Source organism: Dendropsophus ebraccatus, chromosome 9 (genome assembly GCF_027789765.1).
Source record: "Dendropsophus ebraccatus isolate aDenEbr1 chromosome 9, aDenEbr1.pat, whole genome shotgun sequence".
Taxonomy (NCBI): Eukaryota; Metazoa; Chordata; class Amphibia; order Anura; family Hylidae; genus Dendropsophus; species Dendropsophus ebraccatus.
Window position 1 is genome coordinate 115,159,196 of NC_091462.1, and position 13,755 is coordinate 115,172,950.

The window sequence follows — 13,755 nt, forward strand, 5'->3', positions numbered from 1 at the left end:
AAAAAAATGATTAATAAAAAAATTCCCCCTCCTAATAAAAGTCTGAATCACCCCCCTTTTCCCATTTTATAAATAAAAATAAATAAACATATTTGGTATCGCCGTGTGCGTAATCGCCCAAACTATTAAATTATGTCCTTCCTAATCTCGCACGGTAAACGGTGTAGGCGCAAACAAATTTCAAAGTGCAAAATGATATCATTATTCTATCGGCCAGTCCGAACACAACCACATGCAGGTTTATACAGATTCTCTAATGTTATATATATATATATATTTTTATGAAATCCTTTTTTTTGCAATTAATTATTAATAAAATGGGCCTATTGTGACGCTTATAACGGTTTTAGTTTTTCACCTATGGGGCTGTATGGGGTGTCACTTTTTGCGCCATGATCTATAGTTTTTATTAATACCATATTTGTGTCGATCGGATGTTTTGATAACTTTTTATTATTTTATATATATATATATATATATATATATATATATATATATATATATAATGTAACAAAAAATCTGCAATCCTGGCAATTTTTTTTCCTCTTTTCGATTACGCCGTGTGTAATGACGATTGTTATAGTTTAATAGATCGGACAATTACGCATGCTATGGTATATTAGATGTTTATTTATTTAATAATTTTTATATGCTTTATTTATAAAATGGGATAGGGGTGATTTTAACTTTTATTGGGGGAGGGGCTTTGGGGTATTTTTAAAAACATTTTTACTTTTTTTATTTTACACCTTTTAAGTCCCTCTGGGGCACTTTTACCTGCAATCATTAGATTGCATACACTGTACAATGCTATGGCATAGGCATAGCATTGATCAGTGTAATAGGCGCTCTGCTGATTGAGCCTGCCTGTGGCCGCAAAGAGGCAGGTAAGAGACCTCCGGCGGTTCGTTGAAACGATTAGGACCCTCGCAGTGTGACAGAAGCTGCTTCTGCAGCGCGATCGCTGCAGCCTGTCATTAACAGTGAGAGCCTGGCTGCTCATTGCGGCTGGCCCCCACTTGCTATTAAGCGTGCGCCGCTCTAGAGTGCGCTTAGAGACCCATGACATACAGCTACGTCAAGGGTGGTCTGGTGACAGACATCCATGACGTAACTGTACATCATCGCTCGTCTAGGGTTTAAGGAACATTTATTTGCTTTTAAACATTTTTTTTTTTTAAGCCTTCAAATAATATAAAAGTTATGCAAGTTGCATATTGTTTTAATCGTACAGACTTAAGCAACACATATAACATGTCAGTTTTACCATAGGACAAACGCCCCCTCCTGCGATGCCCTTGCCCCTGGGGGCCACTTCCACAGTGCTGGTGTTATGAGCGGGCAATAACCGGGGCAGCTGCAGGGTGTATACTTGTCACAGTATAGGCCTGAGGTCGGTACAGCTGTAGGGCCGGTCTGTGGAATCTGCGGGTGATGATGGGCATGCCATTCTTCGCTGCACTTAGTCAGGGCACCAGTTAGTGGACACCAATGCCAGGGTTCAGAAACAGCGGTTTTATTATAGATGAGGTAACTAGTAGCAACAGTCTCTCCGGATGCAACCGGGTATATAGCAGGCTTTGACAAATAAGGCAGGAGTGGTGCTGCATAGGCTGTGAGAATACGTGCCGGATGATGGGAGTTGGAGTATGAGAGCAATAGCTTTGCTGGGTGGATTAGCTTGAGAGTAATACTTGCTGTGAATCTTTGCAGCGATGAGGAGAGATAACGGAATGACACCCAGATGAGAGAGAAGACTCCGGACACTTGAGCAGGCAGATACAGCCGAAGACTTGAATACAGCAGAGCACTCGATCCACACTTCTAGTGGTGAAGTGGGAGCTGCAAAGAGTCCAACTCCTCTGAGGTAGGAGAGGGACAACACACACCCTCCTTGCTTGGAAGCAGGGGGAAGACTCACTTGTCAGGAGGAAGTGGGAGGTCACATGGTTGCTCCTGGCCAGAGCTAGTCGGCCATTGGAGGAACCATGGTTACAGGGCACTGGCACGGTCACGTGATTAACAGCCTTGCATACCACTGTACAATGTAATAATACACAGGAATACATGAGAATATACATGAGAATGCACAGAGAATACTAGGGGAAAACCAGCAGCAGTTGCAGTGCAAACACTTACCAGAACAGACATGGACACAGCAATAGAAATGGGCATAATAGGAGTAGTAGTCTGCATGTTCTGGGACACTGCATACCTCCCTAGCAAATTTGAGCCGACCTCGGCGAATCTAGAAGGCAGCAGACATGAAATAGACTGGACAATCAAACAACAGGAATGAATGATGAGAGTGAGTGTGATGAGGTGTGTGTTTCCCACGCCCAAGGCACAGGTGAGAAGAGAGAGAGAATGAGAAACCCTAGTGGCAGGACTTCACCTAGGGGTGCCTAACGTACTCTGGCGACCAGTTAGCTAGTGCGTGAACCATCTGACGTGTAAGCCAGGACAACTTAACTGCTGGCGGGTGACCCTCCATATTCCAGCCAGTTAGACAGTAGGTTTTCTGTTAAATGTGTTACCCTACTGGAGGAGAACGTGAAGACCTGTGTACTACCTTGGCGTGTCTGAGTAGTGTCTTGGATACCTGGAAGAGAAAGGAACAAAATAATAAAAGCAGTATACAAAGAATTAAAATTGGTGATGGGGTCCTCAGGTGTTTACCAGTGATGAACTATATTGGCCTGTTGGTTGGGTCAATGTATATTAGAGTAAGGACACATAAGATAATCAAATGACAATATATTTAGATCAATATTAAAGATTAAAAACGTACACTACATAGTGTTATATATAGATCATGATAGATACAATATAGAAAATAGCGGTATTAAGAAAGAAAAAAGAGAAAAATACAAAAAAACAAAAAATACCAATAAAAATCTCCTGTGGATAATAAAAAGAAAGTCTTAGTTCATATATGTAGTTTATCACATCCAAATGATCCCTCTTAATAGTAACGATCCTTAATTGGTTGAAATGATAGACTAATGGCTTTCCCCATGGCTTCCCCATGGCTTTCTAACATCTACTTCACAAAGGCAGTCCAAGACAAATCCGCAGTACAAAACACATCCTAGCAGATACAAGCACACCATTCATATACTGAAGAACACCCTAAGAAGACTCCCTTGCAACATAAAAACTGTATATAAAAAAAAACAACACTTATGAGTATTGTAACCTATTCTGTATACTTATGTATTTCTATCTCTATTCTGATTCCTTCTTATGTATTCATTATTCATTTCTTATTATTTCAAGTAATATATATATTTACATATAGAATTTGTGTGAGTACTGTATATACCGCATATTTTTATATCAGATCGGTGTACGAGTCCATTCCTGATCTTAGAGACAACTCACTCATCAATTAACTACCTGCACAAAAGCCTATAAAAAACTGGACATATGTTACATGGACATTCTTTTTGCTGCTGAAGAAAAAGCCAATGAAGGCTTTGAAACGCGTCCAGCTATTTTAAACTCCTTTTTTTCTTGCACATAATCCATTTTTTATATCATTATCATCCATCTGATCCAATACAAGTGTCCAGGAAAGGCATTATTCTCCACTTGAATTTTGGCGCCAAAAAACACACGAGGTCCCGCGGGCAACAAGCCCATCTGCGCAAGCGCAAGCCAGCTCACCTATTTATTGAGCGCCCACCAGCGCGTCCAGCGCTTGACAGCCAGGACGCAAGAACCACTGCTGCCGGAACGGTCCCCTCTCAACGACCAAGACCCAACTACCGCCGGACAGGTGAGAAGTGTCAGACGACACAACATTATTACATTTGCCGTATTTACTAATTAACAACATCACAACTCATGCTGTCACAGCTATCAGGCGGCTTGTAAAGTACCGGAGATATCGCTACTGAATACAGTTAGCGCCTATTGAGACATTTTCACAATAATCTCACTCTATGGATACCAACTAAAGTATGCAATATATTATAACTATGCATCTAATTAACGTATACCTATGAGTCCAATCAGTAAAACAGTTCAATTAACCACCGTGAATTGTGCATAGACGGTACTGAATCGATCCGGCAAAACAGCACCCTAAACTGAGCTTTGAAATAAGACTGTTAAGGCATTTCAACAATACAGCAATTACGGCTCAATTACGACATAATTCTACGTTGTTTACTATATCTATAAACATGTATTAACTGGCACTATACTAATTAGTCTATCATTTCAACCAATTAAGGATCGTTACTATTAAGAGGGATCATTTGGATGTGATAAACTACATATATGAACTAAGACTTTCTTTTTATTATCCACAGGAGATTTTTATTGGTATTTTTTGTTTTTTTGTATTTTTCTCTTTTTTCTTTTTTAATACCGCTATTTTCTATATTGTATCTATCATGATCTATATATAACACTATGTAGTGTACGTTTTTAATCTTTAATATTGATCTAAATATATTGTCATTTGATTATCTTATGTGTCCTTACTCTAATATACATTGACCCAACCAACAGGCCAATATAGTTCATCACTGGTAAACACCTGAGGACCCCATCACCAATTTTAATTCTTTGTATACTTCTTTTCCCTCTGGTATAAGGGTAGGGGGTTAACCTCGGTAAAAACCAGTTGCAGTCGATCTCGTACTATTGCCTTATTCAAAATAATAAAAGCAACCACACATGGGGAGCTCCCTTTCATACCACTCAATCACACACACAAGCACTCCACAGGCCAAACACCTGAAAAGGTATCCAAGGTGCGATATGTATGGACAAGTGAAAATATTAGGTATGACTATGTGTGATAACTACTGTGTTGGGACAAGACAGAGGCGAACAAATACTGGAAACAAAAGGAAGGGAAACACAAAAGACAACAAACACCGCGAGGTCTCGAGGAGAACTGGCTCACATGAATCCGAACGAACCCCGAGAGAAATCCGAACGAAAATCTGAGAAAAAATCCGCACACGAACTGGCCCAACCAAATCCCTCCAGCTATAGATACGATAATAACACACAACAATGAGACTGGATGAGAAAATACACTCCTACATAAACCGGACCCTCTCCGAGGCACATGCAAACTGACCTCTCCCACTCAGAGGAGGAGCCATCCGACTCCGACACTGGAAAAATACACTGCTCCACAAAAGAGGCACTCCACTCCGAGGCAATCCATGCAACCTCCTGCCTACCCAGAGGAGGAAATACAAATGACCTTGACAACCCTGAAATACAATAGTAGAATAAGTGTAACACTAGAAATAAGTGCAACAATGAACAAGTGCAATAATACCCTGTGTGGAACACACAATCACAGGAAAGTGCATTAGGAAGGAATGGGTTAAGTGTCTCTGTTAGGTAGAGTCTCTTTTAGGCAATTAGACATCGTCCATGTAAAAGGCTCAGGGACAGGCACTAGAGAACTTTTTGTTATGGTAAGTGTCCATCAGCTCATGGCTGGTTAGTACAGGGAACTTGGTCAGGAGGACCAGGCTGAACCTTAACCCCTTAACGACATCGGGCGTAAACTTACGCCCTCGCGCCCTGGTACTTGGCGCATCAGGGCGTAAATTTACGCCCGATGTTTCCCCGATCGCTGCGTGTTCGCACACAGCGATCGGGGAAGATGGCCTGCTATAAATCATAGCAGGCCATCATAGCTTCTCGGCACTGGGGGTGGTTAACACCCCCCGTGCTTACGATCACCGCTATAGGCTGATCAATTCAGATCAGTCAATAGCGGCGATCGGAACCTTTCCCGATCGGTAACCCGATGACCCGGAAAAAAATGGCGGTCGGTGCTGTCCTGTAAAAAGTACTGTAAAAAGTAATGGTGGTCACCGTGCCACCGGCCCGATCGCCGTTAACGGCCGGCCGGCCGTTCACGGCGATCGGGCCGGTGGCACGGCGATCAGAGTCCCACAAAATAAAAAATACCAGCCCTGGACCCCTCAGCTAGGTAGCTGAGGGGTCCAGAGCAGGTATTTGTACATTACTCACCTGTCCCGGGGTCCTGATCGGCGTCTTCCGGGTTCGCGGCGTCCTCCGTCTTTCCGGCGAGTCTTCGGATCTTTCCGGCGGTCCCCGTCGTCTTCTTTCTTCTATTTTCGGCTCCAGCCTCGTCATTTTCCGGGTTTTGCGCTCTGCTGCCCTCTAGCGGCTGATATGTGTAATACACTTATCAGCAGCTACAGGGATGTTCAGAATGTAGAAAAAGTTTTGTTTTTTTTCCAAATTTTTTTTTTTCTATTTTCCGCACCCTATCGCCGCTGAGTGTTGATCAGCATCGCACAAAAGTGCGCTGCTAATCAGCAACTCCTCCTTTTTGGCGTAGGGTGTTTTTTTTCTATATTCTACTGCCACTGTCTGCTTATAAGTGCCGCACATAAGTGCGGCATTTATCAGCCACGCCTTTGTTGGCGTAGGTTTTTTTTTATACTTACTGTAAAAAAAACACGTTAAAAACACTACATTACACCACACTACATTGAATAAAGTTTGACACTACACCACTACATACCCCATATACCAATCCCCGTGTAAAGATGACCCCCAGGGTGTTTTCGGTGTCGGACGCATACGCTAATATTGCCTCCGACACCGAAACAGCCAGTGAGGATGAATGGGGGGGATCCTTCTTTCCTCCATTCATCCTCATCATCCTCATCATCCAGTGACGTGTCTGGGGGGTAGCGTAGGGTACTCTGCCCCCCAGACACGTCTTTTCCGCCAGTACCGTCCCAATAAGAGATCACGGTATGGTGTGAAATTCTCCAAACTCTGTCAGCGTACCTCAGGGTACACTTACAGATTTAGGGTACATGCACACTGCGGAATGGCGAAGGATAACCCTTCGTGCATTCCGCAGCTGGCACCCGTCGGCGGACTGATGCGGGCGCATGTCTCTACCCGTGTCATAGACTCCATTCTATGCACGGGCGGATTCCGTCGTCCATCCAAAGAATGAATACGTTGGACGGAGAGCGGAATCCGCCCGTGCATAGAATGGAGTCTATGACACGTATGGAGACGTGCGCCTGCATCACTCCGCCGGCGGGTGCCAACTGCAGAATGCAGGAAGGGTTATCTGTCGCGATTCCGCAGTGTGCACGTACCCTTAGAGTGTATGTAGGAAGGGACACCCGAATCCAGCCCCCAGATGCCCCCGCCCCCCCCCACCTCGGAACAAGTGGAAAGATCGTCCGGGAACTGATCTTCCCACAGCTGGATAAAGGTGACCACCACCTGTACGGGGATAATTTTTATACCAGCACCCCCCTCTTCCGGTCCCTCGCTGCCCTGTAGCTTGCGGCACGATCCGAACATATCAGAAGTAGTAATAGCGCCCTAATATTTAGCAGCCATGGAGCGGACCCAGCGCTTCTGGATATGAAGGACCCCGTATCGCACCAGGACAACATTTTCCAGGTGACGTCCCCCACACTGGAGAAAGGGAGACCCCCAGAAGAAGTGCAGAGTGTGGGGTAACGGGGATCAGGAAGGACGCCATTTACCAGTGTGACACCTGTCCTGATCACCCCGGCCTCTGCATACTGGATCTGTCCAAGGCGTACCACACGTCATTGGGGTTCTACATTATCTAAATTCTGTCCCTTATTCCTATTTCAGGGGTCACGTTGATCCAGGGATTATTCTGATCGCCATTATGGAGTCGGGAAGGAATTTTTCCCCTGTGATAAAGCTACTGTCGTCTGCCTCACGAGGGTTTTTTGCCTTCCTCTGGATCAACACAGGTTGAATTTGATGGACACCTGTCATTTCCAACCTTATAAACCAATAATTGGCCTAATACCCCCAAATAAATAAGAATTGTCCCTTTTCCCAGCTAAGTAGGTATGGCCGCCATTCCCATTAGAGGATGCCATGATGCAATTAAAAAGGCTCTGTGCGGCCAAGACAGTAGAAACCCCCCACAAGTGACCCCATTCTGGAAACTACACCCCATAAGGAATCTAACAAGGGGGCAGCGGGGATATGGCCCCCTGGTGACGGCCACATTTGGGACGTGAAAATGAAAAAAATTGTATTTTTTATTTTCTCGGCACATGTTCTACGTAAGTGACTGTCACCAGTGGGGTCCATATCCTCACTGCACCCCTTGTTAGATTCCTTATGGGGTGTAGTTTCCAGAATGGGGTCACTTGTCGGGGGTTTCTACTGACCTGGCAGCACAGGAGCTTTGTAATTGCGACATGGCCTCCATCCTCCATTCCAGCCTCTAAATGGCGCTCTGTCCCTTTGGTGGCTTGCCCTGTGCCCATATGGCACATTAAGCCCACATATGGGGTATTTTCGTACTCAGGGGAAACTACCCTACACGTTTTGTGTTAATTTTCTTTTTTAACCCCTTGTGGAAATGGAAAAAATCAAGGCTAGACCAACATTTAGTGTAATTTTTGTAAAATTTTTACTCTAAATCATTAATCTTGTCATGATTTTTTCATTTTCACAAGGGGCTAAAAGATAAAAAAAAAATAAAAATAAATGTGTAGAGCAATTTCCCCTGAGTACGGAAATACCCCACATGTGGACATAAAGCGCCATGCGGGTGCAGGGTAAGCCTCCGAAGGGAAGGAGCGCCATTTGGTTTTTGAAGGCTGGATTTGGATGGAATGGATTTCGAGGGGCCATGTTGCATTCAAAAGGCCTCTGTGTTGCCAAGACAGTTGAAACCCCCCACAAGTGACCCCATTATGGAAACTACACCCCTCAAGGAATGTAACAAGGGGTGTAGTGAGCATATGGACCCCACTGGTGATGGGCACAAATGTGGAACAATGTGGCGTGAAAATGAAATATTACATTTTTTACACTATAATGTTGGTTTAGCCTTGAATTTATCATTTTCACAAGGGGTTAAAAGAGAAAAAAAACACACAATATGTGTAGAGCAATTTCCCCCGAGTCCGTAAATACCCCACATGTGGACATAAAGAGCCATGTGGGCGCAGGGCAAGCCTCCGAAGGGAAGGAGCGCCATTTGGATTTTGGAGGTTGGATTTGGCTAGAATGGATGATGAACGCCATGTCGCATTTACAGAGCCCTCGTGCTGCCAAAACACTGGAAACCCCCCACAAGTGACCCCATTCTGGAAACTACACCCCTCAAGGAATCTAACAAGGGGTGCAGTGAGGATATGGACCCCTTGATGACGGGCACATTTGTGCCATGAAAGTGAAAAAATGAAATTTTTTACTTTTACGTCACATTGTTCCACATTTGTGCCCGTCACCAGTGGGGTCCATATGCTCACTGTGCCCCTTGTTAGATTCCTTGAGGGGTGTAGTTTCCAGAATGGGGTCACTTGTGGGGGCTTTCCAGTGTCTTGGCAGCACGAGGGCTCTATAAATGCGACATGGCCCTTGAAATCCTTTCCAGTGAAATTCAGCTTCCAAAAGCCAATTGGCGCTCCTTCCCTTTGGAGGCTCGTCCTGCGCCCTCTTGGCACTTTATCACCACATGTGGGGTATTTCCGTACTCGGGAGAAACTGCGCTACACATTTTGTGTCTTTTTTTCCTCTTATCCCTTTAAGAAAATGAAAAATTGAAGGCTAGAACAACGTTTTAGTGTAAAAAATAAATTTTTCTTTTTTCACGCCATATTGTTCGGAAAATCTGTGAAGCACCTGTGGGGTCCAAATGCTCACCGCACCCCTTGTTACATTCCTTGAGGGGTGTAGTTTTCTAAATGGTGTCCCTTTAGGGGTGTTTTTTAGGTTTTGGCACCCCAGAGCCTCTGCCAACCTGAAGTGGTACAGTCAGAAATGACCAAATATAACGGAGGCGTTGAATTTCACTAGGCCCTCCTTTGTATCTGAGGCTTGTGGTTGCGTCAAATAGCGCAATAGGGCCACATATGGGGTATTTCTATAAACTGCAGAAACGGGGCAATCAATATTGGGGTGCATTTCTCTGGTAATAGGTTTATAATTATGAAAAATATTGGATTACAATAAAATCTCTGCACAGAAAATTAAAATTTTTCAAATTTCTTACACACTTAGCTTTTATTTCTGTGACTCCCCTAAAGGGTTAAAACACTTTCTGGATATGCTTTTGCAGAGTTTGGGGGGTGCAGTTTCTGAAATGGGGTGCTTTGTGGGGCTTTCTAACATACAGGCCCCTCAAATACACTTTAAAAACCTGAACAGGTCCCTAAAAATATCTAATTTTGAAATTTTACTGAAAATTTGGAAATTTGCTGCTAATGTTTTAAGCTTCCTATTGTCTAAAAAAAATGAAAGATCGTTTAATAAATGCCGCCAACATAAAGTAGACATGTTGCTTATGCTATTTAATATATAATTTATGTGGTATAACCACTTTCTGTATACGCAAAAAAGTTTCAAAGTTGGAAAAATGCAGTTTTTCAAATTTTTTCACATTATTTGGGGTTTTTTCATAAAGATTCGTTATGAGTATCGACTCCAATTTACCAGAAATGTAAAGTACAATATGTCACGAGAAAACAATCTCAGAATCAGCCGGATAGGTAAAAGCATCCCGAAGTTATTAATGAATAAAGTGACACTGGTCATATTCATAAAATTTGTCTCTGTCATTAAGGCCATTTCAGGCTCTGTCCTTAAGGGGTTAAACGTTGCAAACAGCAAACAAAACAAGAACAGTCAGAATGGCCAGGGCGACCGTGCTTCCCAGAGGTCACCTAACAGAAATGACCTGGAGGACCCCAGGTGGCCCCTCTCTTCTTTTCCCAGGGATGATACCGGGAGGAAGCCGGAGCGTCATCTGCCACGGTGGTGACCACGAGACTAGGGGTCACAGTAATAACTGGAGCGATGGTAGGGGCCACGTGGTAGGTGACGGTAGTGGAGGAAGTGGTGGGTGGCTGAGCCGTAGTGGAACTGGATGCTATGGTGCTAGCCATACTGGAGGTGGTCTTGGTCACTGGAGGCAGGAGAGAGAGGGCTTGTTGAATCTTGTCCGCTATCTTCTGTATAATGGGGTCATCACCAAACACCCACTGCGGCAGGGAAGGCGCCTCCGGACCAGGGAGTCGCCAGGGGCTGGTGAAACGTGAGGCCTTCGATGTTATCCCTTTGCTAGGGCCGGGTAATGGGGTATCCGGAGGTCCGGTACTCACTGTCTCGTAGCCTTCAGGTGAAGTCAACCCTCCGGTGGAGAAGGCAAGACTGGACCCGCTGGAGCGACCCAGCTCCGGTGACAAACTGCGATCGGAAGATGCACCAGATGCTGGGTAACCGGGCGCCGGCCGGGCAGACAGGTCAGTCTCCGATGTCACGGAACCCCAGCTATCGTCGTCCGAAGGTAGTGGCGCTAGCAGACAGGCCGGGTCCAACTCGAACGAGTGTGACGGAGATTCCGGCAGTACCGCAGCAGCAGCTGTGCACATGTCATCCTTCATCGCCGCCATCTTGCTTTCCATTGCCCGGGTCTTGTAGCCGGAAGGGGAGGAGCGCCAGCCCGGAGGACCAGTTTCCAGAGTCTGCCCAGTAACAATGACGTCAGTGGAAGCGGCCGGCCAATCAGGAGAGACACAGTCATTATCAATGGCGCCAAGCAATTCCCGCTTATCGGCCGCATGGCAGTTAACCCCCTCGTCACCGGGGGATGGCGCAGGTAGAAATAACAGCAAGAAGCGGCCATTTTGTGTACAGTCCAAGCCGTGCAGCGACTCAGTAATCAAAACTCCCATGGCAATTTTAGCAAAGTCTCTGGAGACGATAATAAACTGTAGATCTTGTACACTGCGTGGTGTGTGTATCCTGTTCGTGACGCCAAATGCGATGCCCTGGCCCGTTGGGGGCCACTTCCGCAGTGCTGGTGTTATGAGCGGGCAATAACCGGGGCAGCTGCAGGGTGTATACTTGTCACGGTATAGGCCTGAGGTCGGCACAGCTGTAGGGCCGGTCTGTGGAATCTGCGGGTGATGATGGGCATGCGATTGTTCGCTGCACTTAGTCAGGGCACCAGTTAGTGGACACCAATGCCAGGGTTCAGTAACAGCGGTTTTATTATAGATGAGGTAACTAGTAGCAACAGTTCTGTCCGGATGCAACCGGGTATATAGCAGGCTTTGACAAATAAAGCAGGAGTGGTGCTGCATAGGCTGTGAGAATACGTGCCGGATGATGGGAGTTGGAGTATGAGAGCAATAGCGTTGCTGGGTGGATTAGCTTGAGAGTAATACTTGCTGTGAATCCTTGCAGCGATCAGGAGAGATAACGGAATGACACCCAGATGAGAGAGAAGAATCCGGACACTTGAGCAGGCAGATACAGCCGAAGACTTGAATACAGCAGAGCACTCGATCCACAACTCCTCTGAGGTAGGAGAGAGACGACACACACCCTCCTTGCTTGGAAGCAGGGGGAAGACTCACTTGTCAGGAGGAAGTGGGAGGTCACATGGTTGCTCCTGGCCAGAGCTAGTCGGCCATTGGAGGAACCATGGTTACAGGGCACTGGCACGGTCACGTGATCAACAGCCCTGCATACCACTGTACAATGTAATAATACACAGGAATATATGAGAATACACATGAGAATGCACATTACCAGAGAATACTAGGGGAAAACCAGCAGCAGTTGCAGTGCAAACACTTACCAGAACAGGCATGGGCACAGCAATAGAAATTAGCACAATAGGAGTAGTAGTCCTTGCGTGTTCTGGGACACTGTACTCCTCCCCCCAAATAAAAGAATTGAGGGGTTTTTTTCAATTTTACTGCGCATAAGTGCTCATGTGGGTCTGTAAGTGCTATGGCCTTATATACACAAGGAGGAAAAAGCAAAAGTGCAACAACGAAAATTGGCTGTGTCCTTAAAGTATACCTGTCGTTTTAAAAAACTTGTGACGTGTCACAGAGACATGTCAAAAGTTTTGATTGGTCCGAGTCTGAGTGCTCCCGTACCAATCGGGAGATAGAGCCGGGAGAAGACACGCTGCAGCATATCCACTCTCCGCTCTGAAAAAAAAAAAAAACAATCAGACTTATAATGGGATCTTATGGAACCTGACTCTTTTTTTTATTTCAGAGTGGAGAGTGGATGCACTGCAGCTACAGTCTTCTCTCTGCTCTATCTCCCGATTGGTACGGGGCAGAGCCCGGCTGACCCCCCGCTAGAGACCCTTATACTAGACCCTTATACTAAAAACCCTACACTGCAACCCTAAAATGAAGTATATAATTATATCCCATCACTGTCTGACTGGGCGCCATGGTCCGGATATCTTGCTCTCACAGATACGCACTTCTCTCAGGTTGCTGTATGCAGGTTACTCTATAGGAGCTGTGCTGCAATTGTTTAACATAATGGGGGGATTTATGAAGACCTGCGTACTTGTACGCCGGTCTTATATTAGGCCCCGTTCCCTTTTCTCCAGCAGGATTCATTAACAGGCGCACACCTCTATATGAATTCGTCCAGGCGCCCGAACCTTCCAGCAGGTGTAGATTTGGATCATGACTTACGCCTGTGAGCAGGCGTAAATCATGATAAGGCCACGCCTCCTCTCCGCCTTTTCACGCCCCCCCAAGCTCCCCCAGCCCACCCATCGGGCGAGCGGGGCATACGACAGGCGTACGCCAGGGAGGAGGGGCGAATATGCACCTTCTCCCAGGCGTACGCCTCGGGCAGACAATATATGCAATACAGTTAGGGCTGTATTACACAGCCTGATATTTAGGAGCAAGCGATTGCCGGCCTGTCAGGTCAGCACTCGTTCCCCGCACG